This window comes from Triticum aestivum, chromosome 2B (genome assembly GCF_018294505.1).
Source record: "Triticum aestivum cultivar Chinese Spring chromosome 2B, IWGSC CS RefSeq v2.1, whole genome shotgun sequence".
In the NCBI taxonomy this organism is placed as follows: domain Eukaryota; kingdom Viridiplantae; phylum Streptophyta; class Magnoliopsida; order Poales; family Poaceae; genus Triticum; species Triticum aestivum.
The window spans coordinates 607,421,554-607,439,114 of NC_057798.1; positions in this window are offsets into that span (position 1 = coordinate 607,421,554).

The window sequence follows — 17,561 nt, forward strand, 5'->3', positions numbered from 1 at the left end:
CTCAAAGCAGCCGACTGCCACCTCAAGCCAGTCGGCGGTCCGACTAGGAGTGCGAGGAATCGTGGCGTCAGGCCAGAGGGCGGATAGCACCTGAGCTCCAACGCGCTGAAGGCGGCGGAGCATCTGGTGGGCCAGCCAGAGACGGGCTTGGATGGCCAAGAGCTGCTCCTCAAGCGTTTGGTGAGCATTTGGCGCGATTTCAGCACCAGCCTGCCTCCGCGCGTTGTGGTGGGCCTCGATGACCTGACTAGCGGCAACAGAGTAGCCGGGGAAGTAGTATGCTCGAAGAAGAAAAGAGAACGCGAAATCAGAAGCCGGACCAAACAACAAGCAACAAACAAAGGGAAAAAGAGGAAGGCAGCTTACCGTCAACCATGTCTTCGATTTGGTCGTAACCGTCGCTCAGTGCCCGCTTCGACTCAGCCCAGTTCACCGCCTCGGTCTCATACTCGGCTTGGAGGGCGGCCTCGCTGTCCTTCACCACATGGAGAGCGGCCTTGTGACTCTCCTCCTGGTCAGCTCGCTTCTTGGCCAGGCGGTCGCGCTCATGAGCCGCCGAACTGCACTCTGCCTCCTTGGCATGCAGTATGGTCTAAGCTTCACCCAGCTCCTATTGCAGGGCGGCATTGGCCTCTGCAAAGACAACAAAGAAGAATAATCAGTAAGGAAGAAGTCGCCAGAAGAGATCCGGCCCGACTGCTCAGCAGTCGGCCTGAATCTCGGGGACTACACCTAGTGGGTGCGCTGACGCACCCCCACGAGAGAAAGAAGATGGAATACTCACTCTGGCTTTCAGACAGGTCAGCGGTCCGTTGAGTCATCTCTCGGACGTGGGAGTTGAAGGCGGCTGCGCGGAAGTTATGATAGTCCTACGAAAAGGACAGACAAAAAGAGAGAGAGAGGCAAGTCAGCACCATAGTCTATTTAGAAGTTCCAGGCCGCCTATTTAGCAGCCGACCCGGAACTCGGGGACTACACCCAGTGGGTGCGCTGACGCGCCCCCACGGAAGAATACAAGAGTAAAAAGCAAAAAGTAAGAGACTCACCCGGATGGCTGCCTGCGTCGCCAGGAACTCCTGGTTGTAAACCTTCAGGCCGTTGGCCTGCGCCTGAAGCCGGGTCCGGATGTCCTGCACTGCCTCATTCAGCACGGCCGCCCTGCCTCTTGGCGTCTAGTCCGGCGAGCTGACGCTCGCCGCCTCCAACTCCTGGGTTGACGAGATGGAGCCCCTGGCCCTCTGCGGTACGGCGCCGAGGCCGCCTTCCCCACGCGCTAGCGTGTCGGAGACCGGACCACGAGGTCTGCCCCCACAGCCGGCTCGCCTCCGGCCGGCGACACGGGTGGCACGCTGGGCTTTCCGCCTTGGTCCGCTGCAGTCGGCGCTAGCGGAATCACCTCCCTCTTCGGGGCGACGACGTCGCTCCCTTCCCTCTCCATAACAGGTTGGTCGTCGCCGGCTCCTTCCGGCGGCACTGTCAAAACTTCAAGCGCAGGCGCCACGGCGCGGAGGGGAATGATGAGCTGTGGGGGTTGGCTGCGTAAAGCCTTCCCCGCCTGCGCTACAACCACGACATCCACCTGGGCCTTGGCCGCGGCGTCGGCTTGTGCCCTCGCGGCCTCGTGTGCCGCCTCCTGCGCTGCCTTGGTGGCAGCCGCCCTCTGCTGCTCTGCCTGCTGCTCGTCACGTGCCTCCCGCGCGTTCCTCTTTGTCACCGCTTGAAGCTCGGCACGAGGGTCCACGCGGTGGGCGCTGGTGGAGCCTCCCTCCATCCCAACCACGGAGGCGGCGACCGACCACTCAAGAGAGAGCGGAGCTCTGTTTTGAACAAGAAGAAGAAAAATCAGAAGAGCACTTGCAAGAAAGAAGAAAGAATGCATTAGGGAATCGACACTTACGCGGAAACCATCTGAGGCTCCTTCACAACCTTGCGGAAGCGGGTCGCGTTTGTAGCCGCCTCCTCCCGCTTGGTCGCCATGGCCGAGCTCTTGGGCTTCTTCGGTCGACTGCCGAACATGGACAACGCGGCCCGACGCTTCTGCGCACTGCCTCGGGCAGCCGGCACAGCGGATGAGCTCGTGCCCTGCTGGTCGGGCGCTGGCTGGCGGCGCGGGGCGACCTCTTCCTCGTCGTCATCAGGCCAGTCCTCGAGGCCGCCCCCGACTCCCGAGCCGCCTGCGTCGCCGCCTCCTCCCGTAGCGTCATCGTCCAAGGTGGCCGCCCCCAAGTCGGGGTCGTCCAGGTCGCTTTCCTCCCGGTCAGGGAGGAACTGACGCTCTGGCCCAGCGGCGCTGGCTGATGGCTCGAGGAGGGCGCTATGTTTCATAACCGATTGGTCAGGACGGCCAAGGAGAACTCGGCAACTAAAGAGAAAAGACAAAAAGAAGACTTACCATTGGCAGCGGACTCGCGCGTGAGTATGGCTCCTTGCCGAACCGCCACTTCGCCTCTGAGAGCTTGCAGTTCAAGATATAGTTCACCAAGTGAGCAACCTCCGAGTGAGGCATCTCCTTGGTGCACATCCGGCTTGGGTCTCAGTTCTCGCTCATCTGGCATATCATGTGAGGCCGGCCTTGGAGGGGGAGCACCCAGGGCGCCATGAAGGCTATGACGCCCCCGATTCAATCGTACACTAATCATACACGCAAATGTGTACGATCAAGATCAAGGACTCACGGGAAGATATCACAACACAACTCTAGACACAAATTAAAATAATACAAGCTTTATATTACAAGCCAGGGGCCTCGAGGGCTCGAATACATCAGCTTGAATACAAACGAGTCAGCGGAAGCAACAATATCTGAGTACAGACATAAGTTAAACAAGTTTTCCTTAAGAAGGCTAGCACAAAAGCATCTACGATCGAAAAGGCAAGGCCTCCTGCCTGGGAGCCTCCTAACTACTCCTGGTCATCGGCGGTCTTCGTCACGTGGTAGTAGACGCCCTCGGTGTAGTAGCAGTCGTCAAAGGTGTCATCTGGCTCCTGGACTCCGTCATCTGGTTGCGTCATCTGAGAAGAATGGAAAAGGGGAAAAAGAGGGAGCAAAGCAACCGTGATTACTCATCCAAAGTACTCGCAAGCAAGGATCTACACTACAGATGCAACATTATCAAAGAGGGGTTGTATATGTGGACTGGGCTGCAGAAATGCCAGAATAGAGAGAAGGCCTAGTCCTATCGAAGACTAGCATCTTCTGGAAACCACCATCTTGCAGCAAACAAGAGGGAGTAGAGTAGCATAAAGTAAAGTGGTAGTAGTGTTATCAACCTCGGCCAGAGATCCTTTCTCGACTCCCTGCGAGAAAGAAATCCCAGAGTCGTACTATCCAATTATCAACACAATCCAATTCTCATCACCATCCAGTTCTCATCACAAGTATCCAGTTCTAGTTGTATTGATCGGGATACAACTCCAAGTGTCCATTACCGTAGGACAGGCTATGCATAGATTAGTTCTTCCCTGCAGGGGTGCACCAACTTACCCACCACGCTCGATTGACTCCAGCCGGACACACTTTCCTGGGTCATGCCCGGCCTCGGCCAAACAATACGCCGCAACCCGACCTAGGCTTAATAGAGAGGTCAAGCACGCCGGACTAAACCTATGCCCCCAGGGGTCATGGGCCATCGCCCCGGGAACTCCTGCACATTGCGTGGGCGGCCGGTGAGCAGACCTAGCTACCTCCCTAAAAAGGCAGGAGCTTACCAGTCCAACCCAGCGCGCGCCGCTCCGTTGCTGATGTCTATTAAGCTTTGGCTGATGTACACGATGCAGAACGCCCATACTATGCCCACGTGATGGTTAGTGCTATCAGGCCAGAGGCCCCTCGGATCAAATATCCAAATCATAGTGGATTAGGAACGCGCGATAACAAGCAGAGACTCACGAAAGATGTGACCCCGTTGCCCCATCTCGAGGACTTGCGGCAAGGGCTAAGAATGCCCGCCCACGCCTCGTAATTATCTCTCGGGCACCTTCCAGGTCAACCCGACTCCACATCACTCGCAATTATGCTCGCGCGGGTACCCCTCAGGCTCGACCCGTCTTTAGTAACATGGTTCAGTGTAAAGTCATAGTAATCATAGTAACTGTGTGTCTAAACATCAAGGGGAAAACCCGAGGAATCACCCCCGGTGAACTCCACTCAATGTAATCATCAAGGTGAACGTAAGAGGAATCACCCCCGAGGTTCACACTTGAGGGGTTGCACGACAGAGTCGTATCGGAAGTGGTTAAGGCGGAATCACCCTCGATGACCACGACCGAATAGCTACACTACAGGGTTAACATCAGAAGTGTTGTAGAGGTCTCACCCTCGGCACTCGATAGTATCCCGATAGTGTCGAGCAACTAAGGGGAAAGTGATGTGCGGTGCCGGGGCCTGGTCTTCGGTCCCGTTGATCGGGTCTTCGATGATGAAGCAGGGGCAACAAGGTCAAGGTGTGTGGGGGGGGGGTCACTGATGGATACCTAACCAACCTATACTAAGTAGTTTAGAATAAGCAGGTAGGTATCAACAATCAGGTACAAAAGCAGGCTATGCATCAGAATAGGAGCAAACAATAATAGTAGCAAAATCTAATGCAAGCATGAGAGTATAGAATGGGCGATATCGGGATGATCAAAGGGGGGCTTGCCTGGTTGCTCTGGCAAGGAGGGGTCGTCGTCGACGTAGTCGATCACAGGGGCATCAGCATCGTCAACGGGGTCTACCGAAAAGAAGAGGGGGGAGAAACAGTAAATACATAGCAAGCAAGTGCATACTAGGACAACAGGCAGAGCTAGACGTGTTCTAACGTGGTGCAACACGATACCGACGAGGGCGGAAGTCAACCGGGAATGTTTTCCCGGTTCCGGACCTGTGTCAGACAGATGACCGGAGGGGGAAAGTTCCATGTTCAGCATGCTAGGGGCATGTGACAGATGAACAGACCGCGTATTCGGATTCGTTGGATTTTTCTGAGCAACTTTCATATAGAAAACATTTTCATCCGAGTTACGGTTTATTTTCTACGAATTTTCAAAGATTAAAGCATTTTCAGAAACTATTAAAAAAGCAGAAAAGGAATATTGCATCAGCATGATGTCATAGTGACGTCAACAGTCAACAGGACGGCTGACCCGTCAAAACTGACATGGGGGACCCATCTGTCATAGACAGTGGGTTAAACAGGGTTTAAACTAATCTAAATTTAGTTAGTAAAACTACTGGGCCCACCTGTCAGAGTCTAATTAACTAAACTAATTAGTTTTAATTATTAAAATGTTTTAATTAGAGGATTAAGAAGTGGGACCCGCACGTCAGTGGCACTGAGTGCCCAGTCAGCATAGTTGACCACGGTCAACATGGTCAACTGGGTCCAGGGGGCCCACAGGCAGCGACCCAGAGGCGGGCCCTGCCGGTGCCAGGTCAGCGCCAGCGCCGGAGCAACACCGGCGAGGCCATTTGCGGCGGATCCGCGCCGGAGTTAGCCGGAATTCGCGCGCAGGGCGCGAGAGGGGGTGTGGCCTAGTGCGTTCGATCGGGCGTCCGACGCCGCATCGATCTACGGCGGTCCCGTGGGCTAACTCGGCCGGAGTGGAGCGCTACATCGACGGCGGCGGGCGGCGCGTTCAGACGGAGTTCGGGATCGGCGCTACAGAGCGCGTGCGAGCGAAGTAAAGGGCTAGGCGAGGTCTATGGCGCTCCAGGAGCTCGTCAGAGCTACTAGCTCGAGCGGAGGAGCTCGGTGGCGAGCCCTACGACGGCAATGGCGGACGGCGGAGCTCGGCTTGCGGGCGAGCTAGCTACGGCGCGGGGAAGAGCACGGGGAGAGAGGGAGAGGAAGGCGGAGCTCACTGGGCGCCTGTAGGGGAGGGCAGCGGGCTCGAGGAGGGCGCGAGGTAGCCGGAATTGACGGAGAAGTGGTGGCTGTCGAAGGAAGAAGAAGACGAGGATCCGGGGCAGCGACGCCTCCCAGCTCGCGCTGCTGGCCGTAGTAGACGCAGGAGATGCCGACGATGCTCCTCGACGTCTTCGCTTGGCTCGGGGAGGTCGTCGGCCATGGTCACGGCGAGGCGGTAGCAGCGGCCGCGTCGGGTGGGCGCAGGGGAGAAAGGGATCTGGGGAGAGGGAGAGTGGAGGACGGAGTGGGGAGCGAGGGGGCAAGTGGGGGAGGGGACCGAGGCGCCGCAGGGGGGCGGCATCCTTATCGCCTCCGCGGTGACGCCGACGAGCTGGTCCTGCAGGGACTGCTCGGTCGCAGGCGCCCGGTCGCGTGAGCAGTGGCGAAGAAAGGCGACCGAGGGAGTGCAGGGTTGGGCCGGCCTGGCTGGATGGCCAGCTGGGCTGAGGCCTAGCGCGAGGGGGGGGGTCTCTTTTATTTTCCTTTTAAAAGCCTTTGTATTTTCTGTTTCTGTTTTATTTTACAGCAACAGTTTTGCAATAATTCAAGCCACCAAATGACCTTGCATAAAAGTGGAGCTTGGCCACAAAAATACTATGAAATATTCTGCAGTGTCACAAAAAGTTTGTGCAATTTTGGAGTTCATTTGAATTTTTCATAAAGAGGATAGCATTTAAAAAAATGCTTAAATGATGTGGTTATAATTGCCAAAGCTCATCTTTGCACAAGAGGGATGTTGTGTTCCTTAACAAATAAATGTTATGGAATATTTGTCAAATGACGGACATTTTTCTAGCAAGTTTCGAGCAAACTCATTTTGCATTGTGACTTTGAATTGTTTTCAGAGAGGAATTTGAAATGAGATATTATCCCAACATGATTATCATTGAAATTCACAGTAGCTTAGCATCATCATGGTGGTTTAGTGTAGCATGATCCTCGGGGTGTTACAAATCTCCTCCACTACAAGAAATCTCGTCCCGAGATTTAAGTGGTGAAGTAAAGAATAACTTCGGGAGAACTGACCCTTATAGGGTTAATTATCTGGTAAACAATTCAGGGAATGTGGCAGAAGTATCTCTCGAGTTGAAACTTAAGAAAACATCGAGAGCAAAATATGAAGGTACAATAGGAAGTTTCAAGCGAATGGACAAACGATCGATACCTGAACAGAGTGTGAGAAGGGGGTTCAGAGCATCGGGAATAGATCATATCTCGGAAGGTGGCTCGTGACAAAACACAAAGCCAAGAGCAAATGATACTTCGGAATAAAAGGATATACAGGAGAGTCAGGTTCCGATCCTGTGGAACTGTGGGTTATGAGCCCACCATGTGGGTTAAAAGTAGAAAGGGGGCCGATAGCAAGGCATGTCAGATGATAGATTGTCAGTTATGTTGTCAACACATTGGTACCAAGGGCGAGGGACGGAGAGAATCGGACCAGTAGGCGAAGTTCTCGTCCATCGGTGGTTACCGAAATGTCAACAGCAATGATAACAAGGTCTTACTGACAAATTTTACACCGAGGTGTTTACATAAGCAGGAAACTATTACTGCTTAGATCATAAAGATCACAAGAAAGGTTAAACAAAACAATGGAAAGGAAAAATGTGGTTGTTAGTTTAACCAGACCAATGGAAAGAAAAAGGTGCTTATACACAAGAATTGGGAGTATATCCTTCCCAAGGGGAAGCGGAGCAGGATATACATGATATGACAGCAAGTTCAAAAGCATTTACATAAAGGGGCGAGGGAACAATCATGATATTACCCATACAGCGGTGTTTGGATAATTGATCAAGAAACATTTAGCATTGCGCCTCCAAATGTTCTTGTGGATTAACGGAGTACCACACACATGCTTCGGGATAGTGTTGACATGGTCATCAGGGAAATGTTAGACTTCGGATACACAAAGGATCCATCGGAAACAACTTAGAAAATAAGTCATACCATTTCAGCAAGGAAAAGATGAGGGTGTGGCCGACGGGCTCAGCAACAATCCATCGGCATGTCAAAAAGGATGTATTTCCAAAATTATATGAACAAGTTTGTGTTGGGGGAGGCAAGAATGTTGTCGATGATAATTCAAATCATCGAGGGGCAAGGATGGTGTTTCTCATCATGAATTCAATTGATATCCTAGAAGAGCTCGGAATGTTGATGATGGTCACGACACATTTGTCGAGAGATTTCATGAAGATGTAATCGATCGACGATGACAACAAGTCATAGGAATGATGAAGCGAAAAGTTATTGGAACCACATGTACAACACAAACTCGAAAACAAGCTTGCTGTTCAAGGCAAAAAATGATAAGGCGAGGAATATCAATGTAATCTTAGCTCATCGTCAGAAATTGTGCTCCGGGAAGAAGGACCAGATAGCACAGGTAAAAATTTTAGTACGATAATGATATAGCCGATCAGGCTAGGACTGACTTGAAGGATTATTAAACTCGTAAGCAACAAAAATGACTTAGAGTTATTGAATCGGAGTGCGGAATCTATTCACTTATCGGTGTTCTCGGTTGACAAACAACCCTTGAACCCATGAAGTGACAAGACAGGGTAAGGTAGTACTTCATCAAAAGTTCATAAGATGTAGTGCAATGGCATGATATCCTCAAGGTACCAAGGGGTAATACTCGACGACAAATCAAGGTAGAGGTTGGACTAGGGTGTTGCTCTGCAGAAGATAAGGGCTCAAACTTGCACGAGAAACGGAATCAAGGAGGAACATGGTCGGAACCACGTCCATGGATACAAGATGAACTTATAACAAGGGGATAATTATTTTAAGAGAAGCTTCCATGATAAGGTATACATCGGGTCCCTGGGCATGAACACAAAGTTCAAGGTCGACTCCCACTTCTTCAATGCATAACCTTTCATTCACTGCTCTAAAAATGATTTCAGTGTCAAAAACCTACATGGTGAATTACCAGAGGAGTATGACCCATGAAACCTTTCGGGTTCACACATTAAGGAAGGCATAGGTCCAACCCATCGGGGCATCTTAGGACATATACCATGAACTTTAGGATCAATTAACACATGTTCGAAGCAGAGCATGGTTGACAAAAGCAGAGGGTACAAATTGTCAAAGACATTATGTATCATGGGAATAACTCACAAGAATTTTGAATGTGAAGGATACTATCGGATAATAACCCGACAATGGGCCTGCCGGTCCAAAATGGAGCTGATGTGAGTATCGGTACTCAATCAAAGGAAGAAAGAATGCAAAGGCATCGGGTTATAGAACATCTGAATAATTCGATGCTTAGATAACAAAGGAATTATGATTTCCAAAATGAAGGATCAGAAGCAGACGCTCTGATCAAGGATGGATAAGTAGAATAGACCCAGGGGCACAATTGACGACAAATAGATTGGTCAAGAACCAGCTCATGTTCGAAATGACGTCTGAGCCAGAAAGATAATTTAGAAGGATCAAGTGATGATTGCGTGCTTTCACACACATGTTGAATCGATAGGGTCAAAATGATGGTGTCAAAGGATACTAATGAATATTGCTACACATATGGAAAGCATCCATAATGCAAGCAGGCAAGTATTTGCAGAGCAATAGTTTGAAGAGGATTCTTGGAAGATCGGATAAGTATTTCAAAGCATCTTGTGAATCACTTGATCAACTAGGAATGAACAAATCCTCGATAAGTGTGAGGAATTATCCTTAGATGTATTCATATGGAAAAGGAGCTACAAGGCAGCAGGCACAATGGATTCTCGAAACATCAGAGTGTATTTTGATGCATCTTGTAATAACAAGAGCAACTAGAAAAATGATGTATTAACGACGGGTGTATGTAGCTATCCCTAGGGATTTATCGATGGAACGGAATTTCAAAAAGCGATGGTACAAGTCTCGAGAGAACATCAGAGAGTAACTTTGAAGTCTTATGGTGAAGCAGGCGATCATCGGTAATGTCGGGGCTCTCCGGGAGGAAGTGGGTACGAGAACCTAATGTCAGAGTTAGCAAAATTGTTTAACCCGAATGGAAGAGAGATCAGAATCCCAGAATATAGACGAGGAATAAAAGATCCTAATACCACCCAATTGGCAATGTGGGCCGATAAGCCACACAGCCAATGTTAGTAAAAGTTTTTCAGTGACTAGACTCAACTTTGGTCAAGGAGTTGGCAAGGGGGCTACCTACAAGCAGTCAGCTCTGATACCAACTTGTGACACCCCCGATTCAATCGTACACTAATCATACACGCAAATGTGTATGATCAAGATCAAGGACTCACGGGAAGATATGACAACACAACTCTAGACACAAATTAAAATAATACAAGCTTTATATTACAAGCTAGGGGCCTCGAGGGCTCGAATACATCAGCTTGAATACAAACGAGTCAGCGGAAGCAACAATATCTGAGTACAGACATAAGTTAAAAAAGTTTGCCTTAAGAAGGCTAGCACAAAAGCATCTACGATCGAAAGAGCAAGGCCTCCTGCCTCGGAGCCTCCTAACTACTCCTGGTCATCGGCGGTCTTCGTCACGTGGTAGTAGACGCCCTCGGTGTAGTAGCAGTCGTCAAAGGTGTCATCTGGCTCCTGGACTCCGTCATCTGGTTGCGTCATCCGAGAAGAATGGAAAAGGGGAAAAAGAGGGAGCAAAGCAACCGTGAGTACTCATCCAAAGTACTCGCAAGCAAGGATCTACACTACAGATGCAACATTATCAAAGAGGGGTTGTATATGTGGACTGGGCTGCAGAAATGCCAGAATAGAGAGAAGGCCTAGTCCTATCGAAGACTAGCATCTTCTGGAAACCACCATCTTGCAGCAAACAGAGGGATTAGAGTAGCATAAAGTAAAGTAGTAGTAGTGTTATCAACCTCGGCCAGAGATCCTTTCTCGACTCCCTGCGAGAAAGAAATCCCAGAGCCGTACTATCCAATTATCAACACAATCCAATTCTCATCACCATCCAGTTCTCATCACAAGTATCCAGTTCTAGTTGTATCGATCGGGATACAACTCCAAGTGTCCGTTACCGTAGGATAGGCTATGCATAGATTAGTTCTTCCCTGCAGGGGTGCACCAACTTACCCACCACGCTCGATTGACTCCGGCCGGACACACTTTCCTGGGTCATGCCCGGCCTCGGCCAAACAATACGCTGCAACCCGACCTAGGCTTAATAGAGAGGTCAAGCAAGCCGGACTAAACCTATGCCCCCAGGGGTCATGGGCCATCGCCCCGGGAACTCCTGCATGTTGCGTGGGCGGCCGGTGAGCAGACCTAGCTACCTCCCTAAAAAGGCAGGAGCTTACCAGTCCAACCCGGCGCGCGCCGCTCCGTTGCTGACGTCTATTAAGCTTCGGCTGATGTACACGACGCAGAACGCCCATACTATGCCCACGTGATGGTTAGTGCTATCAGGCCAGAGGCCCCTCGGATCAAATATCCAAATCGTAGTGGATTAGGAACGCGCGGTAACAAGCAGAGACTCACGAAAGATGTGACCCCGTTGCCCCGTCTCGAGGACTTGCGGCAAGAGCTAAGAATGCCCGGCCACGCCTCGTAATTATCTCTCGGGCACCTTCCAGGTCAACCCGACTCCACATCACTCGCAATTATGCTCGCGCAGGTACCCCTCAGGGTCGACCCGTCTTTAGTAACATGGTTCAGTGTAAAGTCATAGTAATCATAGTAACTGTGTGTCTAAACATCAAGGGGAAAACCCGAGGAATCACCCCCGGTGAACTCCACTCAATGTAATCATCAAGGTGAACGTAAGAGGAATCACCCCCGAGGTTCACACTTGAGGGGTTGCACGACAGAGTCGTATCGGAAGTGGTTAAGGCGGAATCACACTCGATGACCACGACCGAATAGCTACACTACAGGGTTAACATCAGAAGTGTTGTAGAGGTCTCACCCTCGGCACTCGATAGTATCCCGGTAGTGTCGAGCAACTAAGGGGAAAGTGATGTGCGGTGCCGGGGCCTGGTCTTCGGTCTCGTTGATCGGGTCTTCGATGATGAAGCAGGGGCAACAAGGTCAAGGTGTGTGTGTGGGGGGGTCACTGATGGATACCTAACCAACCTATACTAAGCAATTTAGAATAAGCAGGTAGGTATCAACAAGCTGGTACAAAAGCAGGCTATGCATCAGAATAGGAGCAAACAATAACAGTAGCAAAATCTAATGCAAGCATGAGAGTATAGAATGGGCGATATCGGGATGATCAAAGGGGGGGCTTGCCTGGTTGCTCTGGCAAGGAGGGGTCGTCGTCGACGTAGTCGATCACAGGGGCATCAGCATCGTCAACGGGGTCTACCGAAAAGAAGAGGGGGGAGAAACAATAAATACATAGCAAGCAAGTGCATACTAGGACAACAGGCAGAGCTAGACGTGTTCTAACGTGGTGCAACACGATACCGACGAGGGCGGAAGTCAACCGGGAATGTTTTCCCGGTTCCGGACCTGTGTTAGACAGATGCCCGGAGGGGGAAAGTTCCATGTTCAGCATGCTAGGGGCATGTGACAGATGAACAGACCACGTATTCGGATTCGTTGGATTTTTCTGAGCAACTTTCATATAGAAAACATTTTCATCCGAGTTACAGTTTATTTTCTATGAATTTTCAAAGATTAAAGCATTTTCAGAAACTATTAAAAAAACAGAAAAAACGAATATTGCATCAGCATGACGTCATAGTGACGTCAACAGTCAACAGGATGGCTGACCGGTCAAAACTAACATGGGGGACCCATCTGTCATAGACAGTGGGTTAAACAGGGTTTAAACTAATCTAAATTTAGTTAGTAAAACTACTGGGCCCACCTGTCAGTGTCTAATTAACTAAACTAATTAGTTTTAATTATTAAAATGTTTTAATTAGAGGATTAAGAAGTGGGACCCGCACGTCAGTGGCACTGAGTGCCCAGTCAGCATAGTTGACCACGGTCAACGTGGTCAACTGGGTCCAGGGGGCCCACAGGGAGCGACCCAGAGGCGGGCCCTGCCGGTGCCAGGTCAGCGCCAGCACCGGAGCAACGCCGGCGAGGCCATCTGCGGTGGATCCGCGCCGGAGTTAGCCGGAATTCGCGCGCAGGGCGCGAGAGGGGGTGTGGCCTAGTGCGTTCGATCAGGCGTCCGCCGCCGCATCAATCTACGGCGGTCCCGTGGGCTAACTCGGCCGGAGTGGAGCGCTACATCGACGGCGGCGGGCAGCGCGTTCAGACGGAGTTCGGGATCGGCGCTACAGAGCGCGTGCCAGCGAAGTAAAGGGCTAGGCGAGGTCTATGGCGCTCCAGGAGCTCGTTAGAGCTACTAGCTCGAGCGGAGGAGCTCGGTGGCGAGCCCTACGACGGCAATGGCGGACGGCGAAGCTCGGCTTGCGGGCGAGCTAGCTACGGCGCGGGGAAGAGCACGGGGAGAGAGGGAGAGGAAGGCGGAGCTCACTGGGCGCCTGTAGGGGAGGGCAGCGGGCTCGAGGAGGGCGCGAGGTAGCCGGAATTGACGGAGAAGCGGCGGCTGTCGAAGGAAGAAGAAGACGAGGATCCGGGGCAGCAACGCCTCCCAGCTCACGCTGCTGGCCGTAGTAGACGCAGGAGATGCCGACGATGCTCCTCGACGTCTTCGCTTGGCTCGGGGAGGTCGTCGGCCATGGTCACGGCGAGGCGGTAGCAGCGGCCGCGTCGGGTGGGCGCAGGGGAGAAAGGGATCTGGGGAGAGGGAGAGTGGAGGACGGAGTGGGGAGCGAGGGGGCAAGTGGGGGAGGGGACCGAGGCGCCGCAGGGGGGCGGCATCCTTATCGCCTCTGCGGTGACGCCGACGAGCTGGTCCTGCAGGGACTGCTCGGTCGCAGGCGCCCGGTCGCGTGAGCAGTGGCGAAGAAAGGCGACCGAGGGAGTGCAGGGTTGGGCCGGCCTGGCTGGATGGCCAGCTGGGCTGAGGCCTAGCGCGAGGGGGGGGGTCTCTTTTATTTTCCTTTTAAAAGCCTTTGTATTTTCTGTTTCTGTTTTATTTTACAGCAACAGTTTTGCAATAATTCAAGCCACCAAATGACCTTGCATAAAAGTGGAGCTTGGCCACAAAAATACTATGAAATATTCTGCAGTGTCACAAAAGTTTGTGCAATTTTGGAGTTCATTTGAATTTTTCATAAAGAGGATAGCATTTAAGAAAATGCTTAAATGATGTGGTTATAATTGCCAAAGCTCATCTTTGCACAAGAGGGATGTTGTGTTCCTTAACAAATAAATGTTATGGAATATTTGTCAAATGACGGACATTTTTCTAGCAAGTTTCGAGCAAACTCATTTTGCATTGTGACTTTGAATTGTTTTCAGAGAGGAATTTGAAATGAGATATTATCCCAACATGATTATCATTGAAATTCACAGTAGCTTAGCATCATCATGGTGGTTTAGTGTAGCATGATCCTCGGGGTGTTACAAAGGCGGTCAGCAAGTCGGGCCCGTAAGGCCCTCCAACCTTACCATCACCTTGAGTCACGCAACGGCCGTGGCGCCGGAGGCCAACAACGACCTAGGCCGGTACGACCAATTAGGCCGCTTTCCAGTTGATGGGCCGGCTACGTAAGCCGGCAGATTGGCCCAGTCACCCTCCGGGTAGACACTCTTCATGTAGAAGTACGACTGCTGCCACATCTTCATCGACTGGGTCATCATGATGGGAGGGAATGGGTTGTTGGCAGCCGACCTCCGCACTGCGACAAAGGCGCCGCACTACACCGCCACGCTCTTGACGATAGTGCCGAGCTTCGAGTAAAAGAACTCCCCTGAAAGCTCGAGGGTGGGGAGAACGCCAAGAAAGCCCTCGCAAAGGGTGATGAAGGCGGACAGCAGCACCACCGTATTCGGTGTGAGGTGGTGCAGCTGAAGGCCGTAGAAGTCGAGGAAGGCCCGGAAAAAGCCGCTCCCCGGCAAGCCGAGGCCACGCACGCAGTGTGACCTGAAGATGACGCGCTCACCCAACTCCGGCGCCGACGAGATCTCCCGCTCCGGCGCGAGGCGGACCTTCGCACAGTCCTCGCCGGGCAGCCGCCGCGTCCGGCGGAGGAAGTCAACATGGTCCTCATGGACGTTGGAGCCGTCCCATGCTCCGGCGCGCGCCATGAGGGCAGGAAGCTTGACGAGTGGAGCACAGCAGCGACGTATGCGCGATCCCGCGACGGCAAACCACGGCGCAGCAAGAGGGCCGGAGGCGCGGTGCGGCAACGGAGCGCAGCAGTGACGTGAAGAAAAAGAAGAAGAGGATGGCGGAGGAGGAGATGAGCGCGCGTGCGTCTGCCGCTCCCTTCCTTCCCCTATTTATAGCCGCGGAGCGACGAAGCCGAGGGGGCGGGGAGTAGGGGTCGTGGGATTAACTGCGCCCACTCCCCCACGACCCCACGATTATCATGCCTTAACGGCATGTAGTAACTACAATTGGAATTCCAACCGCCCGCCTCGGCCACAGAGGATCCGCACGTGGGCCGAGGCGTGGTAGTGGCGGGCCCTAGCCTGCGACGAAGTCCCGTCGCGCGCGTGGGCTGGCAGGCTGATCCAACCGATAGGTGCCGCGTGGCACGTGGGCAGCGGGTGGCCGGCTCGACGCCCGGCTTGTGTGCCATCTGGTTCCCACCTTCGGGCTTCAAAATCTTCCAGATGACGCGTCTGGTTGTGGCCGACTCCCAACTGTCGGCTCTTCAGAATAGGAATTTGCTTGGGCTTCTCGTTCCCCATTCAGCCACAAAGCCCCACCAGCTTCGGGGACTACTGTCGGAGTAAATGAACATGGGTAGCCTAGCCGGCTCCCCCTGGCTCTTCAAAAACATCGGGCCGACTGGGCCCTCAAACATCCAAGATGAAGGGCCGCCTTCTCCAGGCCGGCTGTCCCATCGGCCGGCTGTTGGAAGGCGGCAAGGCTCAACAGGCCCTCCCAAAGTAGGCCGACTCCTAGCAGGCGGCCACCAGAGCGGCCAGCTCCTAGCAGGCGGACAGACTTGCACCCTCAAAGTTTGCACCCACATAACGGCGATAAGACGGGGCGTGGCTACAGTGAAGCCTGCCACCCCCGAATCCCGGAGCGAGCGTGGCCACAGTGCGCTGTACCGGGCGACCATCCCCCGTCCGGCGCAACATTGTTGCCACGTTGACCGTGACGTCACCCACGACGGGTTGTCAGTACGGCCCGCAGGCGGCGGGCCCCTCTTGCCAAAGAGCTACCAGAGGGCAGCTAGGCCTGACCAGTCGGCACAGGTAGAGGCCGGCTCCCAACAGCAGGCCTACCTCCGCCCTAGAAGTTTGTGCGCCATTAAGCAGATAAGATGGGGTAAGGCTACAGTGAATGCCCGCCAGGCGGCGGCACCATAGCCATGCTTGCCCCGACAAAGCCATTGTCACCAAGGGCGAGGCTACAGTAATGAGCAGCCGGCAGGGTCCGCAGGCGGTGGGCCCAGCCTGTCGACCAAGAGGCCGGCAGCCGGCAGGACCCACCAGTCAGCTGGCCCCAGCGGCCGACGGAGAAGCCGGCGACCATAGACACTGACGGTCTGGACTCACATCCAGCCGGATTACCATTGTACCCCTGGGGGGTAGGCCTATATAAACCCCCCAGCGCACCCACGCAAAGGGTTGATCCATTAGAACTACACACACCACATAGAGAGAAGAGGAGAGCTAGCCTTGCCCTTCTTCTTCCTCTAGCCGAACAGCTCAAGGAGCCTCTTGTAGCCACTTTCTGATTTAGTGATCATGCGAAGACCCCGCAGAGCAGGACTAGGGGTGTTATCTTCTAGGAGAGCCCCGAACCTGGGTAAGATTCGCCGACGTGCATGTCTTCACCTTATCCCGTTTCCAGGCACTGACGATGTCTTACTGGCTCCCACAATGATTAACCACCCGTTGGCATATGTCGCACCTACCACCCGACACACATACAGGACCATTGTTTACAATATACATGAACATTTATTTTAAGTATACATAAAATGTTTTTGAAGTATGTGCAAAATAGGCAAAACATTATTTTGCAGCTCATGGGCATTTTTCTTATCATTAAAATGATTTTATAAAACTCCAATTTTTCATTTAAGATTTATAATGGAAAGGAAAATGTAGGCGAACAATAGCTGCAATATTTGCCGGCCCATGGCTGCCCAAAGCGAGCGACGCATGAATGAACGGCCCAATAAAAAAGAGTACAGTAGTGTAATAATTCAGAGAGAGCACCGACCGAACACTTGAGCATTGCTACACCAACCCCAACGAGTCAAGCAACCACTGTTCTCCTCAAGGTTTCAATCAACATACCTAAAACACGGTGAGTGGCATTGCTCGATAATAACTAACAGGCATACAAGCAAACAGTCGAATTCTCGGCCTCAGGTCATCACCGCCCCCCAACCCTAGTAAGACCAAGCATTGCTACGTGGGCCTACCACTACCAGTGCCACAACCCATTACTTCATAATACATTTTTATCTCGGAAAGTATATTGTAAATAACTAAGAAAATATTTATTTAATAGATTTGATTTGAATTTAATAAAAGCTGGGATATAGTTGAATTTATGGTAAGATTTGATTTGATTTGGGTAAGGATAGGGGAAGGCAACAATATTCTGATTAATTATTAATATTTTATTGAGTTAATACAGAACATGAGTTTAGCAAGATTTGA